This window comes from Vidua chalybeata, chromosome 10 (assembly GCF_026979565.1).
Source record: "Vidua chalybeata isolate OUT-0048 chromosome 10, bVidCha1 merged haplotype, whole genome shotgun sequence".
Lineage (NCBI taxonomy): Eukaryota > Metazoa > Chordata > Aves > Passeriformes > Viduidae > Vidua > Vidua chalybeata.
This window is the reverse complement of record NC_071539.1, coordinates 9,380,749-9,399,945: the sequence shown is the minus strand read 5'-3', so window position 1 is coordinate 9,399,945 and position 19,197 is coordinate 9,380,749. Positions and strand designations below refer to the sequence as shown.

At 41.0% G+C, this 19,197-nt stretch overlaps 1 protein-coding gene across 1 annotated transcript in view; it reads left to right on the top strand.

Annotated features, from left to right (window-relative positions):
- Positions 1-19,197, top strand: part of DIS3L2 (DIS3 like 3'-5' exoribonuclease 2) — a 182,270-nt gene that overhangs the window by 32,598 nt on the left and 130,475 nt on the right. The gene's annotated exons all lie outside the window — the stretch shown is intronic.

Genomic DNA, 19,197 nt, shown 5'->3' with positions numbered 1-19,197 from the left:
AAATAATTCCTGATTAACCTGCAGTTTCTCAGAAATTAGAGCAAATAAGTGCCTCTGTTGTTGTTGTTGTATGAATAATTTCCTTATCAGCTTACAGTACTTCTTTGCACAATTTCCAGTTCTTTTGATCTTGACAGAAGGTCTCTAAGGCCAAGGATATAGAGCTGTTCATTATGTACAGTGTGTGTTGCTGGATAATAGGATAATGGGTCCAACATTTTAGTCACCAAGTGTCCAACAGTGATAGAAATAGTAATGCTTCATAGCTCATGAAAGCACATGTTCTGTTCAACACTGAGCTGTCAGATGCAATAGAGTGCAGCAGGAGATCTTCAAGCTGCCTCTTCTGAGCCATACATCACAGATAAATATTTAAACACTTTCTGTACAGAAGACATAAAGTACAATTCACTTTTCCCAGCTGTAACTGCTATTGGCATAATTACAAACAAATGTGAGGAAGGAACAATTTGATTTAAGCAGTCATCACAAATATCACCACATATAGTTTGAACAGAGCTACGTATCCTGGCAAGTCACTGCCTCCCACTGTTGGTGAAAACCTATGAAGCATTAGTTGTCCAGAGGGGATGCTAGCTTTGGATTTGCCCTGCTGAATAATAATTCATTTCAACCAAATTCTTCTGAGACTCAGTTTCTTCTCAAAATCTTGCAGCTAATGTAAGGATAACAGTAACTCAGGAGGAGATGAGGTTCTTAGAGGGTTATCACAGCAACACTGTTTGAGTCTAACAATCAAGAATGTTGTTTGGAAACATTACATTCATAATAATAAAAAAAAAAAGTTCTGGAGAAGTCATTATTGAAATAGTAAGTGTTCTGGCACACTAAAAACATTCAAGTGTAATTCATGATATTCAGGAGTAAAGTGGGAAGCCTAAGAAGCCAACTAGGAAGATGTCCAGAAAAGCAGAGCTCTAGCAAGTCTGAAAGCTTGATGTATGCTGTAAGGAAGGAAGGGCAGTTGTTTTGGTTTTTTAATATGTTTTGCTGTAGGCTTTACACTGAGGGCTGTAAGTTGATGGTCACACACAAGTGTGTGCATATCCCTCTCCATCTTGGCAAATCCCCAAACCACAAACTGGTGGAATCTGGAAAAGCTTCATTACATGCTAACTTTCTAATTGTGCCATTCTTTGGATGGCCACATGTTGTTCCACACTGCTGGGCCTTTGCTGTGAGCTGGCATGGCTCTTCCCAGGCATTGCTGGGCTGCAAACTGATTGGGTATGGAGTAGCAATGCAGTAGATTGGTAGCAGAAAAGCTGAGAGAATAGGAAGTGCTGCACACCCAGACACATGTGGCATTGCATTTGCTTTCTCACAGATGTCGTTATCACATTTTGTTAATCAGATATCACTTGAAGTGAATCAACTGACATCTTAACGCAGTCAGTTTTAATAGCAAGCACTGGCATGCTCTTTATGGTGTATAATGATACAATTACTGTAATGATCTGGATTCTGTGAGATTGCCATGACCCAGTGCTGTATTCAGCCCTTGCTCCCCCTGCATGTGTAACACCAGCCTTTTGGATGTTGCAAGCAACCTTGCCTTCCTGAGAAGGGCCTTTCCTGCCTCTGTCTCTGATGGTAAAGCCAAAACCAGGATTCTGAATAATAAAATCACAAGAAAGGTACAGTACAGAGTTTTTGAACAGTCTAATATTCTTTTTATTCTTCCTCCTTCTGTGCTGAGTAAGAGTGATATTAAAAGGCAAATTGTTTGGTTAGGTAGGAAGACAAACTTCTTTTTACTGACTGTCTGCATCCTGTCCTACCAGTGCAGACAGAGTCACATTGCAGCTGTGGTTTGGCTGCACAGGCACAGAATAAGATAAAAACGTTACTTTTAGGTGCACAATTAAACAATAAATAATCATTCATGACATGTGGTCAGTTGTTACATCCCCGGTGTAATAATAGCAGATGAGGGTGAGTTTAGGCTGTGTGAGATACTGCTAAATTTCAGTGTGTGTTGCTCAAAGAGCTTCATTTTGCATTGAGGGAAATGCTCTTGGGGCATCTGATCTTACTTTAGAAGAGGAGTCAAGCCAGCATTTAATACCTGGTGTCTGCTCCTGCTCACTACTTTTTTCTTGGTCACATAAATATAATCTAGTACAGCAAATTGTTTCCTTTAACAACTAACTTTTCTTCAAGTGATTGTTTTAAACTTTGTTCTTCCAAGTCTTCTGTAAATATGCACACATCACAGTAGATTATTCTTAATCCAATCTCTTATATAACCACTATCATTTTGGACTTTTCTTAGTTCTTGGTTCCTGTGGAATTAGTATTTCTTAGAACTGTTTGTTTTTTGCCAGTTTGGAGACTTATTTGGTGCTATCACATGAGTATTTGGAGCCTGCACCTTATAAGAGTCAGGATACCTGTTGTGATGGGATTGGTTTTTAGAAGGTCATGCACATTAAATTCACTTAACTTTTTATAAAAATGCTTTCTTGAGAGACTGTCCAGATTTTCTGTAGTCTGGGTTTCTTTCTGATCTGCATAATTAGGAATAAATTTAAGTCAACTTTACTGATATTAAATGTTTCATCTGGCCTAAAGTTGGTACAGTGAATGTCATACTCTGTTTTTTTTTTAAGGAGACTATATTCCTAATTTAGCTTGATAGCTGGTGAAATGAAGAGCTGCTGTGACACTAAAAACCTGATGATCTTTAAGTCCTGAGGTGATGTGGTTTTGGACTGTATCCCTAAGTTCTGAAGAATAGGAAAACTGCTACATATCTATTTGCATGTTTGCTCTTGTTATTGGCTGTCAGAGAAACAGAAATTGGCTGCAGTATTTACATGTGGTCAAAGCTACTGAGGTTGGCTCATTAACTCTTTTCCCTTGTTTCCTTAACTCATGTTTATTTTTCTTAAGGCCATAAATCAGAGGGACAAGGAATCTAAAATAGAGGTGATTTATGTAAATGAAGAATTGCAGCAGCTGGAGGAGTGACATGGATTTTTCTACAACAGGTTCTTTGGGATAGGATGTGGGACCTCATTTATAACCATGTGGTTCTTGGAGATAAGAAGGATATTTGTCATCCGGGATGGGATACATTAGATTTGTTGTTGGTAATTTGTAACCATCTAAGATAAAGGTATCTGCAGGCTAATAGGTAGGTTTTGAGTCAGCATGCTGCTCCTTCAGAGAGCTGGAACAGTTTTGACTTCTCCCAGACACTGTTCCTGTGTCTTCCTCCAGATGAGGCAAAGTGCAGCCAGGTTGAGGAGATCTCCTGGCCTCCTACTTTCTCCTGGCCTGGCTTTGTGATGGTACTTGATTTGAGGGGGATCCCTTCTCCTCAAATTTCTGAAGCTTATGTTCTCACTGCTGTGCACATCACAAGAACTGGGAATGAATCTGGTCTTGGTGCAAGGTGGTCAGTGACTTATGTGCATCAGTAGCAGTTTTCTTAACACTGCTAACACAGGAAGTCTTTCTTGCTTGCTATTTGGTATTATCCTTCAATATACAAATCAATACCCTGGAATTTGTAGCTATGACAGTCTCTGTTTCTGCAGCATCTTGAAGAGTTGCAGCTGATACTTTGAATCAGCTTTCTTATTTACAAAGTGCCACTCAAAACACTGAAAGAGAAAATTCCTCCTGATTATCTTTCCCCACAAATTCCTCAGAGCTTCAGTAGCTGTGGACATGACATCATTCCTCAGCATGTCCTTGCTTATAAGATATCTGGTGTGGGTTTTTGAAAGGCCCAGGTTCTGCCTGCACTTTCCAGTTTTTACCCCAGCCTTAATTATCTGGAGGCTATTTAAAAAGTGTTGGTAATGATCTAAGAAAATACTGCAAGGCAGAGCTGATCTACCAACCTTGCTGAAAAAAGCAGTTTCCTTACTTTCTCACTATTTTTATTTCTTTCTCATTGTTGGTTTATTTTTGTTTTCTGTATTCTATCATATCAGGCAATATCTGCTTCATGAAAGTAGGTCTGTCTGTGTTGCTTATGAGCCTTTTAGGTTTCCAGTATACTATTGATTCATCCATCTTTAGCTGTGTCACCTCCTGGGGTTGAAGCATTTCTTTGTTTTTAGCTTTGTCTAAATTGTTTTGAAACAGAGAGCAGTGCCAAAACACATACTTTTAATTGAGCAGCTTTGGAAGTGTGAAAATGAAGTCTTGGCATGATCTAATTAGTGCTTGTGTATTTTGGTCGCAAAAAGTGACTGGCGAAGAATTCCCCAGACACGTTCTCTGTTCTGTCTGAAAATAATCCTGCATAAAGTTGTATATCCTGCTTAGTTCTTGTTGGTGCTTGGAAGTCCTGACTGTTATGCTTTCACTAATTAGCTGCCAGGACGTCCTTTTCTTCTCAGTCTCCTTGCTTTTGGCTTGTTTGTTGGAATGAGCATTGGCTACTTTTGCTGGCAAGCTCTATAGAAACTGGCATCTCTCTTGTGATCTCTTTCAATCCCTCATGGTGTAATGTTTGCCAGGTTGGTGCTGTCTGGGGAAAGTCCAAAGGACTTGTGTGAAGTGGAAGGAATATTTCAGTAGCTTCTCTTTCTTCCTGACCTAATGACTGTTCAGGGTGTGGGGAGTTCTGGTAAAAGTATCAAGGACAAGTAGCTAGGTTACTCACCTCTGTGCTCTCCTTGAATTTTTTTTGCAGTAAAGTAAGCTTCTGCCAGGTTTTACCACCCCTTTTGATGTCAGATTGGCTAGGTTGTTTTTTTTTTTCTTCTGTGAAGATCAGGTTTGCAGCTGTAGCCTCTTGCAATAACTACAACTGCTGTGATGGTCTGGCTTAGGTTTGGATTTGTAGCTGTTCTCCCTTTGGTGTGAGTCTGAGAGCTTCTCTCCTGACAAGCATCCTCTCTAAAGGGTCTACGAACAACAGATCTGGGTATAGCCCAGCTGTGTCTGACAATCCTGTGGGACCAAGGTCACCAAAGTGGTATCGGGGACAGACAAAGGTGATACAGAGACTCTATTATCAGAAGGTATGAAAAAGCACTTTTTAAATTAGAAATCTACAGTTCTTATAGAAACAATGGTGGACTTCAGACATGATGGCCTTTAGGAATCTTCTCTCACCTATTGGTCAAGAAGGGACAACTCCTTCTTGTAAACATCTTTGACAAACAGAAATTGCCTGCCAGGTGTAGAGAGTGAGATAAAAATTGTTTTAATTCTTTCTCTGAGCTTTCTCACAGCTTCTCACAGCCTCCCAGGAAAATCCTGGGAGAGCTGTCTCTGTTCAGAGGATATGTGATTACCACGGACCAATGTCCTGCACAGCTTGACTGCCTTGGGAAGAGCTCTCTGCCCATTTGAAGAGTCTGTTTCTTGCCCTGACCTTTAGGCTTATGCTCTAGGCAGAGCAGTCTGGCAGCTGCAAAGCTTTGCAATGCCTTTTCCTTCAGCCTTTGTCTTGCAGCTGGCCCTTAAATGTACAACTTGGCTTGCTGGTGTTAGAGAGGCAGCTTCCTTGCACTATCTCCATATTAGAGCAGCATCCAGAGGGAATGTCCCAGCGCTCCTTTCTGGTGACTGTGCCTGCCTGTGTCACCTGGCTGGGAGCAGAGTTGCTGCCTCCTGGACTGCAGAGCTGCTCAGCATCACCACTGAAGGAGAATAAATGGCTCATCTGGCTCTAGTTTATTTATCCAGCTGAGCAGGGAGCTGGTGCCATGAGAGAGTGCTGTGTTGGCAAGACATCTGGTGCCTGAGCTGCTCTTCAGGTATGTGTTGTACCATATAGACATACCCAAGGTTAATGGATGGCCATTAGTTTAATCTGGTTTAATTTCATAGCTGTGCTTCATGCATAGTCTGAGCAGTATTTTGACAGGATGGCATTGCTTTATCTACTCTTCCTGGTTTCCCTCCCCCTCCCATATTCCTGAAGCTTTCTGTAAAATGCTTTATTTCTTTTCTTCTCTGCACAGTTGTTGAGCTGTGGATGTAATATGTTTATCAGCTGAGATTCGTGTCTTGGAAACTTAATTTACCTTTTTATCTAATGCTTTATCACTACTGGTAGCGTGGTAACGTTTCCTGGCAGGATATGCATTGTTAAAATACGTTTGTAGGAACTCAAAAAATAGCATAGGAGCGGGTGGCTCCCCTTCTGTAAGGTTCAAAATTTTTGAAGCAGAAAAGGAAAATGCTCTTCATGGTACCTGACATCAGTCCTACTATCCTACTTTCCCATGGGGTGACTCCTATCAGTGCTGAGATATAACGGAGTCCAAAGACTAGGTGTGGTGGCAGCCGTGGCTGTCAAGTAGAGGAAAAGCTGGGAGGGGAAGGCTGGCCTTGTCAGGGCAGTGTCTCCAGCTACACAGGAATTTCCTATGAGCTGATTGAGACCTTGGGCAGATTTATTTTGCTAACAAAAAGCCGCTACCACATGTCAGAACTGATTTTTTATTTTTCCCGCCATTGTTTTTTTGCCACTGAAGGAGTCAGCATTATCCAGCGGTCAGTTATCCAGCTGTCTGCCCAGCAAAGCCACTCAAGAAATTTACAACACTGTTTTTTTGGGGGTGACTGGCATATCATTGCAGCAGCCAACTTCAGTGACATGGGAATAGTCCTGGGGCCTGAGGCTTGTCTTTGAGCAATTAGTTGCTATGATCACAAATAAACGGATAGACTGTGCTTCACAGCTCCAGTTCCCAAGCACTGATTTCTGTTAAGTGCTTTGTGAAAGAAAGGAAAAAATAATCAAAAAATAATCTGCAGTTAAATTAATCTCCTCTAACAATGTCTAATGCGTTCTGAGGACCCGTGCTTGAGGGAAGGGCGTTGTACAAAATGACAGACAGAAAAATATACATAATTCTTTTGTGCAGGGCTTTGAGGTATTAGGAAATAGAGCTCCCAACACTGGCACATCAGCCTCTGATTAAACAGTGTGGTTTCACCAGCTTAGGATTGATTACTTTAGAAAGCAGTAAGTATTCGTCAAATACTCTTCCTTCGGATACTTGACATCCGGATCCTTTTGTCTTCATCGACTTGCCTCAACACCTCTGCTTCTCAGCAGGCTGAGTGTGCTCCCTCCTACCCTTCCTCCTGGCCTCAGTGCCATGCCCTGCACTGTGCCTCAGTCTTACGGTCTTGCATAAAAGTAGCTGGTTGCACAGGTGTGTCCATGTCGCTTGGGTGAGGTGAGGGACCTGGAGGAGAGAAAATGCTTGCCTCTAATGAGCAGCTCTGTGCCCTTGAGTCTGTTAAAGAAAAAACCTCTTCCCCTTTGCAGATGTGAGGAGGGTGTAGCATGGTTCCTGTGTCCTGGCTAGCAAGATGCCCCAGGAAATGCTTTTTGTTTAAACTCTGTTGACCATTTCTAGTGTAAAATGTTTTTCCAGCTGAATCCATAGCTGGATGTACTGTACATTATAGGGTTATGTTACTAAAGAACAAATGATGAAAAACATTGACATTATATTTAAAATTTGCCGCAGATGTTTCTTTATTAGTTGCTGCCACCTCTTAAAAATTTTCAGGTCTGGTTTTTAGGGTTAGTCAGAACAGCATTGGAATAAGTATCTTCCTGCCTGTGTTGTATCCCCTCAGCTCTGAAATGAAAAGTAATGTGGGCTTAGCAAAATTGCTGCTCTTCCCCAAGGTATGCCAGGGGAAGTTGCTTTATTTCTTTACCAGGAATACATAACCTTTTCTTTACAATAAAAATACGCCCTCCCAAGCATTAATTGTTTTTGATCCATGGTTGTGAAAAAAGTTCTACCCCAAAATTGTCAGATTTTTCCAGCACAGTTGCTCTGATATTCTCACTGTGCAGAAGTAAATGCAAAATAAATGAGCGAGCTGTTCACGTATCATTGATAATTGAAAACTAATATAGACAGAGATTATTTTTAAAAATTTTTGCTGAAGAATGTTTAAATCATGCCTTAGTGCATTACACATTACAGGATATTTATGCTTGTGTTAACAATACAGTTAAAGCTGAGGTGAGTCAACCTTGCTGTGTTACAAGATTAGAGAGGTAAGTGCAAGTCTACAGTAAAGCTTGTTCAGGGCAGAAAACTGAGCTCAGACATTTGTTTTGAAGTCAGTGTTTTATGGACAAAGTTTGGTAAGTATACTCTGTGTTTTTTCTCAAATTAAAGTAAAAGACTGTGTGTTGAAATATTTCATTTCATTGTGTTGTACCTGTGGAAGGACTTACCTGAAGGATTTTCTCTTACTTATGAGGCTGCAGCTGGTGACTGCAGGGTGGAATTTTAACACCTGTACTTCCACTTGGCTATGAGGGGAGGAAAAGAAAAGGAAATACTCACAGTCTTTAGGATGTATTTAAACTTTTGGGAGTTGCTTTGGAAAAGTTAATGTTCATTAGAGGTGGATACCTTTAGGATCTAGTAAATCATACAAATGCACGTGACAGTGTTGAATATGATAGATGAGCGTGTTAGGCCAGTGATGGGGAAATGTCATCCTGAGTGTTTTGTTGGCATATTAGATGGGAATGAGCCACTCCCTGTAGAGGTCAAGAGTACACTGGTATTTGTGTGGCAATTTTTGACTGTTTCAAGAAAACAATAGCGGTTTAAATTCCTAAACAATGCATAATTACATGAACTGAAGCTTGCAAGTTTTTGAACTCGTATGCTGTACTAACTTACACTACTAAAAATTCTATGTTTTACCATTAAACAAAGACAGATTACTTTTTGTACTGGGAGGAGTGTAGCATGCTTGTTTCACAGTACCTCAGTTGCAATATCCATATATTTTATATGACTTCTTGCAAATATACTGCTGAGGAAATTTCTATAGTGAGACTGTTTTATGTATTAATTTACCTTAACCCCTAAAGCACCATAGCAGCTTTCTGTTTTTCTTTAGGTCAGGTCTCAGTGCTTGTAGGATTCTTGGATCCTGCTACTTGTCGAATACTCTTGGTAGTTTTGAAGCTGTTAAATGTCTGAGTTGTGTCTTTCAATTACAAATTCGTAGCTTTCTTCAGTGTCATTTGCAGTGTAATTTGGTGGGAGCAGCTCATAAAGTCATGATGAGAGAATAAAATAAGAGGCACACAGTTGAATGGTGTAAGAAGAAACTGGTTTTCATCCAGTTTCTAAAGTACAGGCTTTATTTTTAACAAGCCTAGACTAAAGGTTTGATAAATTGGGGCTGTATGGATTATGTTAGGCAAATTAAGTAACATTCTGTTAAGAAATTATGAAAACTATTCACTCAGAGCTTGGGTAGAAGATCTTAATTGTACTCCAAGGACTCGGCAAGGTGCAGTGAAATAACTTGTGGGAGGTTTTAAAGGCAACTTTACAGTGTGGTTAAATTAGAAGGAAAATTATTAGTTAAGAACTTAGAACTTGCTTAGTTTTATTTTGGTGGAGTGCTGTTAATATTTTACAAGGAAGCAGGTTTGATCATGCCCTTGGTGGGAAGTTTGTGTTGCCAATAGCCTTTGTTCTGCGGAAGCCTCTCTGGGAGAGTTTGAATGTTTGAGTCCTTAGGGGAAGGATGCCTTTGGTGGAGGTACCTGCCTGTGTCTGCTCATGGCTGGCAGCACAGGTGATTGTTGTGGGGTGGGATCTGGTCCCTCCCTGGAGCTGGAAGACTTGGTGTGAACTGGTGGGTTCTCGATAACCTTTTGTGTGTTTAACGAGACAAATCCTTCCGTTCGATTGTTTCACTGTGGACAAATGCTTATCACCGGATGATTTTGTGTACCTTGTGTCCCTTTTAATTTGTTTTGGATCAGGGACTGTAAAAGCTGGTGTCTGGAAGGGGATGTTGCAGGGATGGAGCAAGTATTCCCCAGCTTGTTAGATTTGCTTAAGCACAAGAAATGCAATTGCTCCCAATGGCTTACATGCAACTTCCTCATGTCATTTGACTTCACCCAGTGCTGTGTGATTGCAGCAGGGGTTGTAAAGTGGTTTATTCCACAGTCTGTGGGCGAGGATGGGTAGACTGAGGTTGGGAGTGCATGTTTCAACCTTCTCATTGCTGATCTCCACCCCTCTGTGACCTCCTTCACTTACTTTGTCTCTGTACATCCTCCATCCCTCAGTGCCAGGGCCCAGTGTGGCCAGACTGTGGAGGTGGAAGTGGTAACTTGGGTCCCAAATGGAGCAGTGGGATTTCAGTGTGGATCCTCAGCAGCCTGAGGACAGACTGCTGTGTGTTTTCTTTTCCTGGTGGTGTTGTGGCACAAGTGTAGCAGGATACATGGTAAACCAGCAAATTAGCTTCAAGGGTCAACAGGTATTTCAAAACAAGGCAGGGAATTTAAGAAGGTTTTAAGCAACAAGGAAGTGCTGGACCTAATGTATTACTTGAGAGGGCATTAACTTGTTTTTCACGTGTCCTTAGGTCTTAAGAAAATGTAGGTGCTTTGGGTACTGATAGTTTTTTAGACATGGTACCTGTCATCAGTGGGTGGAATGGGAGCAGGAAGTGTGAAGTTTGCCATGTTAAAGCCAACAAATAAACTGCTTTTGCTGGTGAGAAAGCAAATGAAAGTGGTTTCCTAAAGCTGTGGACTGCCTGGGTAGGCTCTGAGATTTTGGCCATCTTCCTTTCCTGTTTTATCAGCTAAGATGAATGGTGAGTCAGTGTAAGCTGTATGGTGTGTTTCATTATTGGACACCTGTCAGAAGAGTTGGTTAATAATCCAGAGCATTTGGATTCAATGTGATAAAACTAATCGTAACAAAGTACTTCAGTGCCTAACTTGAAGCTAACGTGAAGGAAATCCTATTATCTTAAAAGTATGTGTATATGAAAGGGCCATTTTTTTCTTTCTTAACAAGATAAACTCATTGGTGAGTTGCAGAGCAGCAGTACTGTTTCCAGAGGCTGCTTTCCAAACTTCCCTGAGACAAAGTGAAAATGAGATTTAGTGCTGTCACTTGTGGAGTTTCAAGAATATACTTCTGAAGACCTTTTAAGTTACATGGGAGAAGTTGTTATGGAATCAGCTTATTTAATTTATATCTAAATAGTTGTAATGAACATAAATTTACTTTCTTAATTTCTTGGAACAGCCTGCCTTTTTTGCTGGGTGCTTTTTTCCTTTTGTCAAATTGCTTAAACAATTTATCGTTAACACATTTACTGTATTACAGTTTAACTTTGTAAATATTATTCAAATAACTACTTCTAGGTATGGAAAGTTATTAAATGTCATCCCATACTTACTTTTACCCAGAGGGAAAGACTGAAGAAGTAAAGATTGCTTTGAGTTCATTTGATCTGTATGAAACAGCTTTGAATTTCCTGGGCTTTTTTAATGAATGTACTGAAAGCCCAGTGTTGCTGCCTGTCTCAGATCCAATAATTGTACACAATGTGTTGTAGGGGAGGGATAGTCTTTTCTGGTTAAAAGGATTAGCAATCTTTCATTGTTGGTAATGAGTGCTTGCAGGTAAGCACAGTCCAGATTTAGCATTTGAGCTGGCTTCCTTGTGAAGATTTGGTTTGATTTCCTTGTTCTGTAATTTCCAGTACTCAAGTGAGAGTTCTTTTTGGATGACTAACACATTTCAGCGCTGGTTAAGGCACTTTTGAAAACCTGGTGTTTTTCATATATGAAATATTTTATTAATGACATAAGCAGGTGTCAAGGCTAGTTCACAGTCACATGTTTTTGAGCCATGCTTCTGAATTTTGTGATTCTCAGATTTATTTTGTAAGAGCATTGAATGGGCTTAACACTTGTTGCTGTTCTGCTTCCCCACGTGGCCCATTAGCACCTTGGCTTTGTACCTTTTTAATGTAATCAAGTGCATAATTTTTCTTGTATTTCTGCATTTTGTGTTTCAGTCTTTCCTGTGTGTTTAAGAGACTTGGAAGTGTGTTCAGAATATTGATAGGAATGTATTGCTAAAGATGAATCCTGATGCTTTCTGTTTGAGGTACACTAACTCTTCTGGACAGTGATGGAGGAAGCTCTTCACTGCTTTTGCATAGTGATGAGATGCAGTTTGCTGCAGTGTGCAGCCATCCATTTCCTATTGGCACACAGAAGGTCTCCTCAGGCAGAGGGGAGAACTCAGGATAAATTGTAGGGTAGAGTCTGTCAGTGGGAATATCTGGCTGTTGTGTGACTGAGCTACATGTGTGTAGCGGTGGGCTTCATCAAACTAAACCAAGAGACATAATTGACAAAACTGAATATAAATCCTGTATTACTAATATCTGGGAATGGCCAAGCTGTTAGGACTTGGAAGCATGATTCAACGATTTGCCAAGTCAGCCTGTGATGATCACTAGGAGAAGAGTTTGCCCAGGAGAAGTGAGTTATAAAGTAATTCAAGACTTTCTAAAAAAAAAAAAAAAGCCTTTTGCGCAATCAGAGTTTAATGGCTTTATGCTGCCATTGTCACTGTTTAAATCCCCAGTAGTTTTTTATTTGCACCTGTTTTTACTGATCTCATAATTGGCCATTGTTACAGAATGCATGTGGAATTTGGTTGAGAGACCAACTTTTCTTTTTGGATGGAATGCAAACTACCTATTGCAATAAAGTTTCTGTACTTGTGATTATGGGCACTGTCAGTGTTTCCATTATAAATTTCTGGATTTTTTTAAAAAGGAGCTTAAAACTAAGCTGTAAAAATTTGTTCTTGGCAGAGAACTTGTGTACAACATCTTAGCTCAAGTAAGACTTTTTAATGAATTTTGAGAGAGGAAAGGAAAACCTGAACCCTTTTGTAAGTTGAGGTTACACAGGTGAAGTATACACTGAAATCTCTTGTTAACGAAACTCAGCCTGTAAGGAAGTAGCACAACAGAAACCTCCAGTGTTAGTCCCATGTCCTGCATTACATTTTAAATTGAGTTATAACAATTGAGTGTGACTTTTGATTCATTCTGTGGAAAAGCTTTTGACAGAACAACATTCATTGCTGGGCAGAAAAAACAGACCAGAAGGTACCTGGCATCAAGAAGCAGGGAACTTGGTAGTGGCCAACCCTTCCCACCACTGAGAGAGGCTTTTTTATGGTGATGCTAAATCTATTTCTGAAGGAAAGCAGTAGAAATATGCCATTCCTATTGACTCTATTTTTCAGTGCTGCAGAAGATGCTCTGAGATCATGTTCAATGAATGTATATTTTCACTGGATTAAATAAACCTGACTATTGACGTCATGAAAATAAGCTGAGAAGCCTGGTGGTGGATGCTGATGCATTTTACTCTTCTAATAAACACTGCTTCAAAATTTAATGAAGTGTGCCATGTTGCTAAAGGTAAATGCAAACAAACTGAGCTGTAGACTCTTTGCTAGAGGTGCTGCTGTTTAATGAGATTCGTCACCGAGTAATGTGAGCAGATCCTGGTGACGCAAATGCCAGCAGTCATTCCCTGCCCTGTTTCAGGAGGACACCTGGTGATACTGATCATTTTCACTGGCAGAAGAAGAAACACTGCAGCAGGATAAGTCCTCAGCAAAATGTTGAGCATCATTCATCTTTACTGTGCCTTGAAATCCTAGTTCACTTTAACTTCCATGAAGATGGGCTCCCTTTGAATGCAATCTTTATGTCACCTTGTGCTCCTCTATTCCCCTCTGTTTATGTGCTTTGTCTTTAACAGAAGTTTCCTACAAGCTCTGTTGAGCATCCATAATGTAGTGTATGGTTTGGTGCAGCACTCAGCATGGTGTGTGCCTGGTTCTGACTGGGGCAGCTGAGCACAACTGAAAGACAAATAAGCCTGGGAAGGGTGCATTTTACCAGAGGTGGGAGTGTGTGGAACCTGTGCCTTCCAGCAGGAATAGGCAGACATACCAATTCCCTGGAGATAGACCAGTGATGGTGCTCTTGTGCCTTTCCTTCTGGAATGTCTTCTGTTGTGGCAGGTTTTGTGCTCACTTTTAAAAGGAAATCAGTTTTTTTGGTACCATTGCTATTGCGTGTTTATCGATGAAGCTGCATAATAAGAAAATATCACACAGAAGGGTTCTGGAGAACACCTTGGTGAACTAGTTTTGCTGCTGGAGGCAAGTTCAGTGAAAATTTTTTTATGAAAAGCACAAGGATTTTTGTTATTATAATAGACAATTATATAAACATTTTGGAATCAGATTATTTGGTTCTAAACTAGTTAAAATTTTGATTTTAAATGTTTTGTCCAAGGTATGAACTAATTTTGGAAAGGCATGGATAACCAAATTGTCAAAAATTCTTATTAGTAAGTGCCTGAAAATTATGAAGAGATAGCTATGCTGTGATTATAAGTGTGGAGTCATGAATGATTTTGCTTCTGTTTTGCTGTTCTAATGATATTTCCAGGTGGGATACAACTGAATGATGTCTCAGGTAATCTTAAATAGGAATTCAATAATTGCTCGGTTTAGTGATGAGCCTCTTAGCTTTATGTGTGGAAATAAGAGTAATTTTTTTATCCCAACAACATAAAATATAATTGGTGTTTTGTTTTTAGAGCTATGTGACATTTGTTTCTATTCTGTCTTGATTTCAAGCAGCAGCTGTAAATAAACTAATGCTGGTCTTTAATTATGTGAGTTTCTGCTGTGAAATCTGGGGTTCGGAAACCTGAACATGATTTGTGATTAAGCCTTGGTCCCTGGGTGGGAAGAAGAGAGAAACCCTCTTTCATAGAAACCTAACTGATGTGTTATTGTCTCTCATAAGGCCTCAAAAGTGAAGTAAGGCTTTGAAGTATTTGAAAACATTAATTCTCACATGTGCATGTAAACCAAATATCATCCCCATTTTCTGAGTGGGGAAATACACCCTCATTTTTCCTGGGACACCTGCCCCCCAACTGTCTAATGTGGGTTTTTTTGGCATGTTCTTCTTTAATACCTAGGGAGCAGAGTGATCTAAAATACTTAATAAATACTTATTAATACATTAAAATTGTTGATATTTGTATTTGTTGCCTTACCACATGTGCATGCTTTGCTATTTTCAGCCTTCTTTTCACACTTGGGCTTTGCCTTGCCAGCTGTGTGAAATTCAGGTGTAGCATCTTCAGGACAGAGTGTGCAGGTCTGCCTAGCACAGTGTCAAGTGCTGCAAACTGGGCAACTTGGCTTGAGTGAGTTTCCAAAAGTCATGGACAACTGAGAGCAGGATTATGTTCCTTGAGCAGGATTACTTTCCTTATGTACTTTGTAAGGAACTTGTTGAAAGTCTAAGATGGATATGGAAGCCTGGAATTTCCTGCTAGTAATAGTGATTTAATATGAAATCAGTCCCACCTGCACGTTCTAACTGGCATTCAAAGACTCCTTGCCCCAATAAATGGACTTGTAGCAGTTTTAGCTCACAGGTGAACCTTCCCAGTTTGATAACCCAGCCTGTATTTCCTGTATTTGCAGGAATATTTGAGAAAAATTGTGCTGCTGTCTTCTCCCTGTTCTCTTCTACAGTCTCTTGGTGCTCTATGTTGCAGTGAGTTTCTGTCCAGGGTCAGAATTTGCTGATACCAAGTCAAGTGAAGGAGTACATTTGCCTCACAGCTTGTCTTCTCTTCAGAAGCAACTTTAAAGGGACACAGAAAGTCCCAACAGTTGAAGAAGCTGTTCTCTTTTAATCTCCCAGTGAATAATCTGTTTTTCTTTTCCTCCATTTACCGTGCTTGCAGGGATTATCTTCTCCAGTTCCTTTCATCTGTGGGTGGTCCTCTTGCCTGGCTGTCCCTGTTCTGTCACAGCTTCCCCTGAGCACAGATCTTTTCCAGCCCGTTCTGGGGTGATGGGGAAGGTACTGGATTCATTGTGGTCTTGGCATGCATGACTTGCACAGCATGGCAAAGCAAAGGAGGAGTTATGCCTCAGCCCATTTCTAGAGGATGGAGCTGGTCATGGTTAGAACCACTCTGTCAGATGGTACCTGCTGGCTCCTGCATGGAAAACACTATGTTAATGCGGAATTACAGTCTTCTGTTGCTAAAAGTTTCCTAGAATATGTCTCCATCACCTGTTACCAGATCTCCTTACCTTCACACCAAACCATGACTATTTGCAAAGGAAGCACTGGGTGGTTTTGTGTGGGTGACTTTAACAGTATTGTGCTGGCATTGGGGGAAGCTGTTGTTCTTGGCCGGGGCTGTATTTTAATGCAATTGAAATCTGATTTAGAAATTAATGTAGATGCCAGTTTCCCTGGTGTGACAAGGTAGAGACTATAGGAGTAGGAGCTAATTTTGGCAAGCCCTTTTGATGGGGTTGAGATGGGCGCAGTGGGATGCACTCAGCCCAGAACAGCTGCGTTTTGCCTTCCATATCCTCAGAGGAGCAGTGGAACACAAAACAAGTGCAAGAATGTTCCTGTAGAAGATGAAAAGAAATAAAGACAGGACAGTCCAGCAGTTGACTGAATGCAGCCATGAAGATGGATGACTGCAAAGGCTAAGAAACAAAGAACTATTTGGAGCACTTCTAGAGTGGGAGTCTCAGTGGTGCTTCAGTGATGACGTGTTTAGGTTCCTGATGCTCTTATCCCACTGTGTGAATAAATAAGCAGACCTGGGCTGATGGAACACACCAGTCAAAGGAAGTTCCCATTGGGGCATACATAGTCTGAAAACTTCCATAAATTGTTCTGTAATATGACAGCTTCCAATTATGGGTTTTCATAATAAGAGGCTTACTGACAACCAGTAATGTAAGTTAACTGTGGAAATTCCTATTGCTTTTCTTGGCCCTTGTGGACTTCCTGAACAGTATGTGCTTTGTCCCAGGTGTCCCATTCTGGGCTTTGAAAGTGTGTCACAACCTGCCTGGGGCTGAGACCCCTGGGAGCTGGCACTTAGAGCCCAATCAAAAGGAACAAAAACTGCAAGTGAGGGGCTGAAGGTGTCAGCCCCAACATGTAGATGCTTGGTTGATTTGTTTGTTTCCTGCCTTGATGAGTTAAGTGTTGATCAGTAAGAGATTTTCTTATACACATGGGAAATAATTTTTATGTTCTGAAGAAAACTTCAAACTCTTGGGAAGTATAGGTATGCAAATATTCTGGATAGCCCTTCCAGTACTTTTTTGGTTAGTTTGCATTGTCAGCCCACTTTCTTCTTACGGGCACGTGCGGGTACAGGCTTGTTTGGTTTGTGAAATGTTGAATAAATCTTCAAAGAGTATCATTGTTTCCAGGAAATGTGTTTTTCATACATGCTTGTATTGTTGAAAAAAAAAGGCAGTAATGGATAATACTTTGGTTTGTGCAAGCCAATGGTGTGGATTTGCTTGGCATTGCAGCTTTCAAATTATACACGCTCAGCACAAGTAGATTCTTTTCTGATTACATGCAAGCTCTGTATAATTATTGCATCTTTTAAAATATGTATTGATTCATGGTATTGTCTTGAAGTTGCAAATGATCCAAAAGCCTGTCTGCTTCTTTACATCGGATGAAAACTGGGTATCTTTTGCAGTAATTTTCTGAAAATGCAGGGATTTCAGAGAATCATACTTTTGAAGATGTAACCTTATGTTACTCTCTTCTTCTAATTCACCCCTCTTGAGTGATTTATTCTGGGGACTGTGCATCATAGGTTTTGTCCTGGCACCCATTCTTGTAGTGTTGCAGTGCCTGTGCGCGTTACCAGAAAAAAGATGGCTGGGAGACAGTTTTTGAAAATAAAAAAGTTAAACCAAAAAGAAAAGAACACACACACAAAAGAAAAGAAAACCAGTTCCAGTTAGTAGAGAGGGTTTTGCTTGCCGGTGTGGATGGGGCATAATTTGATTTAAATGACTTTTGAAAAACAGTTCTCAAAACTGTTCCATGCATTTTCTTCCTGGCTACTGTTGAAAATATGGAGCCGAATATTTTCTGTGATGTTTCAAACCAATATGTTCTGGCAACCTCAGAGCTGGGCCCTGTGCATTGCACTCTTGTTTCCAGTTCGCTGTGGCCTGGAGTGCAACACACAGCTCATGAGATGCACCAAAGTGGGAGGTCTTGTGAGGAGCAGGCAATACAAAGACCCAAGGTACAAGGAACATTTCACTGGGGTCCAGCAGGGAGGCTGCCAGTTTTTAGGGCCTCTTTTATGAAAAGAATTTGCTGGTAGGAGATGAAGAAGCTGTTTGTGCTTCTTCGAATTTTGTGAGTGTGCAGGGGGAGGTTGATTCCTGGGTGTTGTTAAAGGCTGGGTGCTGAAGTAAACCTTTTGTGCTTCTCTGGGGTCAAACTTTTCCCACTTGAGAGATGGGCTACAGCTAAGGATTCATCAGTGTGACATCTTGCTGTACAGAATAGCATGTGGGCTGGGACGCTGGGAGATGAGGTGTTTGCTGTATCACTTCTGCTCCAGGGACTTCTGTGCCTTGGGAAATGTGTGTGGGAAGGTCAGTGCAATATAAGGAGGTATTCTGAAATAGAGGCTGGTTTTTTAGCATCAAATCAAATCCCGGGGGTGGCAGCAGGAGTGGAAAGTGTAGAACAAGTTTGTTGATCTGGCTATAGAAATACACAGCTCTTTGGTAGCAACTCCCAGCTGGGTTGGCTTGCCTACAATGGAGGTGGCAGAGTGTTCCCTGTGAGGGAATCAAGGACATTGTCCTTCCCCATATCTCTGACACTGTTTTACCCTCAGCAGTGGCTGATCCATGAAATGTGGGGTACCTGTGCTGAGCAGGGACAGCTACTTCTGACAGCTTTTTCCTGCTTCTCAGCAGTTGTTAGAGAGTACAAAAGGCAGAAGTGTACAGATGGAGCTGTTTATCCTGTTAGGAGAACCAGATGAACTGGACCTGAGGAAGCATGGTCCTGATCCTAGGGCTGTTTATCCTACAGGCAGCATTGGGAGAGGTGGGTCCAGGGAGACCACAGAGAAGTGGCTGGAAGGGGGTGAAGGTGGGAGTAGACTTGAGGAGAGAAAGGGGCAGAGGCAACTGTCTCCTGGTAAGTGATAATGAGGTGTAGATAAACATGTTTGGAAGCAGAGTGTAGGTGTGGGATGAGGGCCAGGGAATGGGAATGGGGAGCTTTCAGAGGCAAATGACAGGTCAGAGACCAGATAGGGAGTGGAAATACATGGTGAGGAGACAGTTCTTGTTTTGGCTTTAGGATTCAGAAAGGTCAGTCTTGAGAATTTTCCTTATTGATGCTTTTCCACTTGTTTTTCTGGTTATTTGTGTAAGAGCTAGGGGAAGGACTTCAGATGGACTTGGAGGGAACATACTGTAACCTGGATTGCTTTGGTACGGCCTG